Source organism: Scyliorhinus torazame, chromosome 14, assembly GCF_047496885.1.
Source record: "Scyliorhinus torazame isolate Kashiwa2021f chromosome 14, sScyTor2.1, whole genome shotgun sequence".
Taxonomy (NCBI): domain Eukaryota; kingdom Metazoa; phylum Chordata; class Chondrichthyes; order Carcharhiniformes; family Scyliorhinidae; genus Scyliorhinus; species Scyliorhinus torazame.
This window is the reverse complement of record NC_092720.1, coordinates 224110044-224118709: the sequence shown is the minus strand read 5'-3', so window position 1 is coordinate 224118709 and position 8666 is coordinate 224110044.

The following is an 8666-nucleotide window of genomic DNA, read 5'->3' as shown; positions in this document are numbered from 1 at the left end:
ACTGGGATAGAGAGAGAGAGAGACTGGGATAGAGTGAGAGAGACTGGGATAGAGAGAGAGAGAGAGACTGGGATAGAGAGAGAGAGACTGGGATAGAGAGAGAGAGAGACTGGGATAGAGAGATAGAGACTGTGCTAGAGAGAGAGAGAGACTGGGATAGAGAGAGAGAGAGACTGGGATAGAGAGAGAGAGAGACTGGGATAGAGAGAGAGAGAGACTGGGATAGAGAGAGAGAGACTGGGATAGAGAGAGAGAGAGACTGGGATAGAGAGAGAGAGACTGGGATAGAGAGAGAGAGAGAGACTGGGATAGAGAGAGAGAGACTGGGATAGAGAGAGAGAGACTGGGATAGAGAGAGAGAGAGACTGGGATAGAGTGAGAGAGACTGGGATAGAGAGAGAGAGAGACTGGGATAGAGAGAGAGAGACTGGGATAGAGAGAGAGAGAGAGAGAGAGACTGGGATAGAGAGAGAGAGAGACTGGGATAGAGAGAGAGAGAGAGAAACTGGGATAGAGAGAGAGAGAGACTGGGATAGAGAGAGAGAGACTGGGATAGAGAGAGAGACTGGGATAGAGAGAGAGAGAGACTGGGATAGAGAGAGAGAGAGAGAGACTGGGATAGAGAGAGAGAGAGAGAAACTGGGATAGAGAGAGAGAGAGACTGGGATAGAGAGAGAGAGAGACTGGGATAGAGAGAGAGACTGGGATAGAGAGAGAGAGAGACTGGAATAGAGGGAGAGAGAGAGACTGGGATAGAGAGAGAGAGAGACTGGGATAGAGAGAGAGAGACTGGGAGAGAGAGAGAGAGAGAGAGACTGGGATAGAGAGAGAGACTGGGATAGAGAGAGAGAGAGAGAGACTGGGATAGAGAGAGAGACTGGGATAGAGAGAGAGAGAGACTGGGATAGAGAGAGAGAGAAGAGAGAGAGAGAGACTGGGAAGATAGAGAGAGAGAGAGACTGGGATAGAGAGAGACGAGAAGAGAGACTGGGATAGAGAGAGAGACTGGGATAGAGAGAGAGAGAGAGAAACTGGGATAGAGAGAGAGAGAGACTGGGATAGAGAGAGAGAGACTGGGATAGAGAGAGAGACTGGGATAGAGAGAGAGAGAGACTGGGATAGAGAGAGAGAGAGAGAGACTGGGATAGAGAGAGAGAGAGAGAAACTGGGATAGAGAGAGAGAGAGACTGGGATAGAGAGAGAGAGACTGGGATAGAGAGAGAGACTGGGATAGAGAGAGAGAGAGACTGGAATAGAGGGAGAGAGAGAGACTGGGATAGAGAGAGAGAGACTGGGATAGAGAGAGAGAGAGAGAGAGAGACTGGGATAGAGAGAGAGAGAGAGAGAGACTGGGATAGAGAGAGAGAGAGAGAGACTGGGATAGAGAGAGAGAGAGAGAGACTGGGATAGAGAGAGAGACTGGGATAGAGAGAGAGAGAGACTGGGATAGAGAGAGAGAGAGAGACTGTGATACAGAGAGAGAGACTGGGATAGAGAGAGAGAGAGAGACTGGGATAGAGAGAGAGAGACTGGGATAGAGAGAGAGAGAGAGACTGGGATAGAGAGAGAGAGACTGGGATAGAGAGAGAGGCTGGGATAGAGAGAGAGAGACTGGGATAGAGAGAGAGAGAGAGAGACTGGGATAGAGAGAGAGAGACTGGGATAGAGAGAGAGGCTGGGATAGAGAGAGAGAGAGACTGGGATAGAGAGAGAGAGAGACTGGAATAGAGAGAGAGAGAGAGAGACTGGGATAGAGAGAGAGAGAGAGACTGGGATAGAGAGAGAGACTGGGATAGAGAGAGAGAGACTGGGATAGAGAGAGAGAGAGAGACTGGGATAGAGAGAGAGAGAGACTGGGATAGAGAGAGAGTGAGAGACTGGGATAGAGAGAGAGAGAGACTGGGATAGAGAGAGAGAGAGACTGGGATAGAGAGAGAGACTGGGATAGAGAGAGAGACTGGGATAGAGAGAGAGAGAGAGAGACTGGGATAGAGAGAGAGAGACTGGGATAGAGAGAGAGAGAGACTGGGATAGAGAGAGAGAGAGACTGGCATAGAGAGAGAGTGAGACTGGGATAGAGAGAGAGAGAGACTGGGATAGAGAGAGAGAGGGAGAGACTGGGATAGAGAGAGAGAGAGAGAGACTGGGATAGAGAGAGAGAGAGAGAAACTGGGATAGAGAGAGAGAGAGACTGGGATAGAGAGAGAGAGACTGGGATAGAGAGAGAGACTGGGATAGAGAGAGAGAGACTGGGATAGAGAGAGAGAGAGAGACTGGGATAGAGAGAGAGTGAGAGACTGGGATAGAGAGAGAGACTGGGATAGAGAGAGAGAGAGACTGGGATAGAGTGAGACTGGGATAGAGAGAGAGAGAGACTGGGATAGAGAGAGAGTGAGAGACTGGGATAGAGAGAGAGAGACTGGGATAGAGAGAGAGAGAGAGACTGGGATAGAGAGAGAGAGAGACTGGGATAGAGAGAGAGAGACTGGGATAGAGAGAGAGACTGGGATAGAGAGAGAGAGAGACTGGGATAGAGTGAGACTGGGATAGAGAGAGAGAGACTGGGATAGAGAGAGAGTGAGAGACTGGGATAGAGAGAGAGAGACTGGGATAGAGAGAGAGAGAGAGACTGGGATAGAGAGAGAGAGAGACTGGGATAGAGAGAGAGAGACTGGGATAGAGAGAGAGAGAGAGACTGGGATAGAGAGAGAGAGAGATTGGGATAGAGAGAGAGAGACTGGGATCGAGAGAGGGAGAGAGACTGGGATAGAGAGAGAGAGAGACTGGGATAGAGAGAGAGACTGGGATAGAGAGAGAGAGAGAGACTGGGATAGAGAGAGACTGGGATAGAGAGAGAGAGACTGGGATAGAGAGAGAGACTGGGATAGAGAGAGAGAGACTGTGATAGAGAGAGAGAGAGAGAGACTGGGATAGAGAGAGAGAGAGACTGGGATAGAGAGAGAGAGACTGGGATAGAGAGAGAGAGACTGGGATAGAGAGAGAGAGAGAGACTGGGATAGAGAGAGAGTGAGAGACTGGGATAGAGAGAGAGACTGGGATAGAGAGAGAGAGAGAGACTGGGATAGAGAGAGAGCCTGGGATAGAGAGAGAGAGAGAGAGACTGGGATAGAGAGAGAGAGAGACTGGCATAGAGAGAGAGTGAGACTGGGATAGAGAGAGAGAGAGAGAGACTGGGATAGAGAGAGAGAGGGAGAGACTGGGATAGAGAGAGAGAGAGAGAGACTGGGATAGAGAGAGAGAGAGAGAAACTGGGATAGAGAGAGAGAGAGACTGGGATAGAGAGAGAGAGACTGGGATAGAGAGAGAGACTGGGATAGAGAGAGAGAGACTGTGATAGAGAGAGAGAGAGAGACTGGGATAGAGAGAGAGTGAGAGACTGGTATAGAGAGAGAGACTGGGATAGAGAGAGAGAGAGACTGGGATAGAGTGAGACTGGGATAGAGAGAGAGAGAGACTGGGATAGAGAGAGAGTGAGAGACTGGGATAGAGAGAGAGAGACTGGGATAGAGAGAGAGAGAGAGACTGGGATAGAGAGAGAGAGAGACTGGGATAGAGAGGAGAGACTGGGATAGAGAGAGAGAGAGAGACTGGGATAGAGAGAGAGAGAGACTGGGATAGAGAGAGAGAGACTGGGATAGAGAGAGAGAGAGAGACTGGGATAGAGAGAGAGAGAGACTGGGATAGAGAGAGAGACTGGGATAGAGAGAGAGAGAGAGACTGGGATAGAGAGAGACTGGGATAGAGAGAGAGAGACTGGGATAGAGAGAGAGACTGGGATAGAGAGAGAGAGACTGTGATAGAGAGAGAGAGAGAGACTGGGATAGAGAGAGAGAGAGACTGGGATAGAGAGAGAGAGACTGGGATAGAGAGAGAGAGACTGGGATAGAGAGAGAGAGAGAGACTGGGATAGAGAGAGAGTGAGAGACTGGGATAGAGAGAGAGACTGGGATAGAGAGAGAGAGAGACTGGGATAGAGAGAGAGAGAGGCTGTGATAGAGAGAGAGTGAGAGACTGGGATAGAGAGAGAGACTGGGATAGAGTGAGAGAGAGAGAGACTGGGATAGAGAGAGAGACTGGGATAGAGAGAGAGAGAGAGAGACTGGGATAGAGAGAGAGACTGGGATAGAGAGAGAGAGAGACTGGGATAGAGAGAGAGAGAGAGACTGGGATAGAGAGAGAGAGAGAGAGACTGGGATAGAGAGAGAGAGAGACTGGGATAGAGAGAGAGAGAGAGAGAGACTGGGATAGAGAGAGAGAGAGAGAGACTGGGATAGAGAGAGAGAGAGACTGGGATAGAGAGAGAGAGAGACTGGCATAGAGAGAGAGTGAGACTGGGATAGAGAGAGAGAGAGAGACTGGGATAGAGAGAGAGAGGGAGAGACTGGGATAGAGGGAGAGAGAGAGAGAGACTGGGATAGAGAGAGAGAGAGAGAAACTGGGATAGAGAGAGAGAGAGACTGGGATAGAGAGAGAGAGACTGGGATAGAGAGAGAGACTGGGATAGAGAGAGAGAGACTGTGAGAGAGAGAGAGAGAGAGACTGGGATAGAGAGAGAGTGAGAGACTGGGATAGAGAGAGAGACTGGGATAGAGAGAGAGAGAGACTGGGATAGAGTGAGACTGGGATAGAGAGAGAGAGAGACTGGGATAGAGAGAGAGTGAGAGACTGGGATAGAGAGAGAGAGACTGGGATAGAGAGAGAGAGAGAGACTGGGATAGAGAGAGAGAGAGACTGGGATAGAGAGAGAGAGACTGGGATAGAGAGAGAGAGAGACTGGGATAGAGAGAGAGAGAGACTGGGATAGAGAGAGAGAGACTGGGATAGAGAGAGAGAGAGAGAGACTGGGATAGAGAGAGAGAGAGACTGGGATAGATAGAGAGAGAGAGAGAGAGACTGGGATAGAGAGAGAGAGAGAGAGACTGGGATAGAGAGAGACTGGGATAGAGAGAGAGATAGACTGGGATAGAGAGAGAGAGAGAGACTGTGATAGAGAGAGAGAGACTGGGATAGAGAGAGAGAGAGAGACTGGGATAGAGAGAGAGAGAGAGACTGGGATAGAGAGAGAGAGAAAGACTGGGATAGAGAGAGAGAGAGAGACTGGGATAGAGAGAGACTGGGATAGAGAGAGAGAGACTGGGATAGAGAGAGAGAGAGACTGGGATAGAGAGAGAGAGAGACTGGGATAGATAGAGAGAGAGAGAGAGAGAGAGACTGGGATAGAGAGAGAGAGAGACTGGGATAGAGAGAGAGACTGGGATAGAGAGAGAGAGAGACTGGGATAGAGAGAGAGAGAGAGACTGTGATAGAGAGAGAGAGACTGGGATAGAGAGAGAGAGAGAGACTGGGATAGAGAGAGAGAGAGAGACTGTGATAGAGAGAGAGAGAGAGAGACTGGGATAGAGTGAGAGACAGAGAGACTGGGATAGGGAGAGAGAGACTGGGATAGGGAGAGAGAGACTGGGATAGAGAGAGAGAGAGTCTGTGATAGAGAGAGAGACTGGGATAGAGAGAGAGAGAGACTGGGATAGAGAGAGAGAGAGAGACTGTGATAGAGAGAGAGAGACTGGGATAGAGAGAGAGAGAGAGACTGGGATAGAGAGAGAGAGAGAGACTGTGATAGAGAGAGAGAGAGACTGGGATAGAGTGAGAGAGAGACTGGGATAGAGAGAGAGAGAGACTGGGATAGAGAGAGAGAGAGACTGGGATAGAGAGAGAGAGAGACTGGGATAGAGAGAGAGAGAGAGAGACTGGGATAGAGAGAGAGAGACTGGGATAGAGAGAGAGGCTGGGATAGAGAGAGAGAGACTGGGATAGAGAGAGAGAGAGAGAGACTGGGATAGAGAGAGAGAGACTGGGATAGAGAGAGAGGCTGGGATAGAGAGAGAGAGACTGGGATAGAGAGAGAGAGAGACTGCAATAGAGAGAGAGAGAGAGACTGGGATAGAGAGAGAGAGAGAGAGACTGGGATAGAGAGAGAGACTGGGATAGAGAGAGAGAGACTGGGATAGAGAGAGAGAGAGAGACTGGGATAGAGAGAGAGAGAGACTGGGATAGAGAGAGAGTGAGAGACTGGGATAGAGAGAGAGAGAGACTGGGATAGAGAGAGAGAGAGACTGGGATAGAGAGAGAGACTGGGATAGAGAGAGAGACTGGGATAGAGAGAGAGAGAGAGAGACTGGGATAGAGAGAGAGAGACTGGGATAGAGAGAGAGAGAGACTGGGATAGAGAGAGAGAGAGACTGGCATAGAGAGAGAGTGAGACTGGGATAGAGAGAGAGAGAGAGACTGGGATAGAGAGAGAGAGGGAGAGACTGGGATAGAGAGAGAGAGAGAGAGACTGGGATAGAGAGAGAGAGAGAGAAACTGGGATAGAGAGAGAGAGAGACTGGGATAGAGAGAGAGAGACTGGGATAGAGAGAGAGACTGGGATAGAGAGAGAGAGACTGTGATAGAGAGAGAGAGAGAGACTGGGATAGAGAGAGAGTGAGAGACTGGGATAGAGAGAGAGACTGGGATAGAGAGAGAGAGAGACTGGGATAGAGTGAGACTGGGATAGAGAGAGAGAGAGACTGGGATAGAGAGAGAGTGAGAGACTGGGATAGAGAGAGAGAGACTGGGATAGAGAGAGAGAGAGAGACTGGGATAGAGAGAGAGAGAGACTGGGATAGAGACAGAGAGACTGGGATAGAGAGAGAGAGAGAGACTGGGATAGAGAGAGAGAGAGACTGGGATAGAGAGAGAGAGACTGGGATAGAGAGAGAGAGAGAGACTGGGATAGAGAGAGAGAGAGACTGGGATAGAGAGAGAGACTGGGATAGAGAGAGAGAGAGAGACTGGGATAGAGAGAGACTGGGATAGAGAGAGAGAGACTGGGATAGAGAGAGAGACTGGGATAGAGAGAGAGAGACTGTGATAGAGAGAGAGAGAGAGAGACTGGGATAGAGAGAGAGAGAGACTGGGATAGAGAGAGAGAGACTGGGATAGAGAGAGAGAGACTGGGATAGAGAGAGAGAGAGAGACTGGGATAGAGAGAGAGTGAGAGACTGGGATAGAGAGAGAGACAGGGATAGAGAGAGAGAGAGACTGGGATAGAGAGAGAGAGAGACTGTGATAGAGAGAGAGTGAGAGACTGGGATAGAGAGAGAGGCTGGGATAGAGAGAGAGAGAGAGAGACTGGGATAGAGAGAGAGACTGGGATAGAGAGAGAGACTGGGATAGAGAGAGAGAGAGAGAGACTGGGATAGAGAGAGAGAGACTGGGATAGAGAGAGAGAGAGACTGGGATAGAGAGAGAGAGAGACTGGCATAGAGAGAGAGTGAGACTGGGATAGAGAGAGAGAGAGAGACTGGGATAGAGAGAGAGAGGGAGAGACTGGGATAGAGAGAGAGAGAGAGAGACTGGGATAGAGAGAGAGAGAGAGAAACTGGGATAGAGAGAGAGAGAGACTGGGATAGAGAGAGAGACTGGGATAGAGAGAGAGAGACTGTGATAGAGAGAGAGAGACTGGGATAGAGAGAGAGTGAGAGACTGGGATAGAGAGAGAGACTGGGATAGAGAGAGAGAGAGACTGGGATAGAGTGAGACTGGGATAGAGAGAGAGAGAGACTGGGATAGAGAGAGAGTGAGAGACTGGGATAGAGAGAGAGAGACTGGGATAGAGAGAGAGAGAGAGACTGGGATAGAGAGAGAGAGAGAGACTGGGATAGAGAGAGAGACTGGGATAGAGAGAGAGAGAGAGACTGGGATAGAGAGAGAGAGAGACTGGGATAGAGAGAGAGAGAGAGACTGGGATAGAGAGAGAGAGAGAGACTGGGATAGAGAGAGAGAGAGACTGGGATAGAGAGAGAGACTGGGATAGAGAGAGAGAGAGAGACTGGGATAGAGAGAGACTGGGATAGAGAGAGAGAGACTGGGATAGAGAGAGAGACTGGGATAGAGAGAGAGAGACTGTGATAGAGAGAGAGAGAGAGACTGGGATAGAGAGAGAGAGAGACTGGGATAGAGAGAGAGAGACTGGGATAGAGAGAGAGAGACTGGGATAGAGAGAGAGAGAGAGACTGGGATAGAGAGAGAGTGAGAGACTGGGATAGAGAGAGAGACTGGGATAGAGAGAGAGAGAGACTGGGATAGAGAGAGAGAGAGACTGTGATAGAGAGAGAGTGAGAGACTGGGATAGAGAGAGAGACTGGGATAGAGAGAGAGAGAGAGAGACTGGGATAGAGAGAGAGACTGGGATAGAGAGAGAGAGAGAGAGACTGGGATAGAGAGAGAGAGAGACTGGGATAGAGAGAGAGAGAGAGACTGGGATAGAGAGAGAGAGAGAGAGACTGGGATAGAGAGAGAGAGAGACTGGGATAGAGAGAGAGAGAGAGAGAGAGACTGGGATAGAGAGAGAGAGAGAGAGACTGGGATAGAGAGAGAGAGAGACTGGGATAGAGAGAGAGAGAGACTGGCATAGAGAGAGAGTGAGACTGGGATAGAGAGAGAGAGAGAGACTGGGATAGAGAGAGAGAGGGAGAGACTGGGATAGAGAGAGAGAGAGAGAGACTGGGATAGAGAGAGAGAGAGAGAAACTGGGATAGAGAGAGAGAGAGACTGGGATAGAGAGAGAGACTGGGATAGAGAGAGAGAGACTGTGAGAGAGA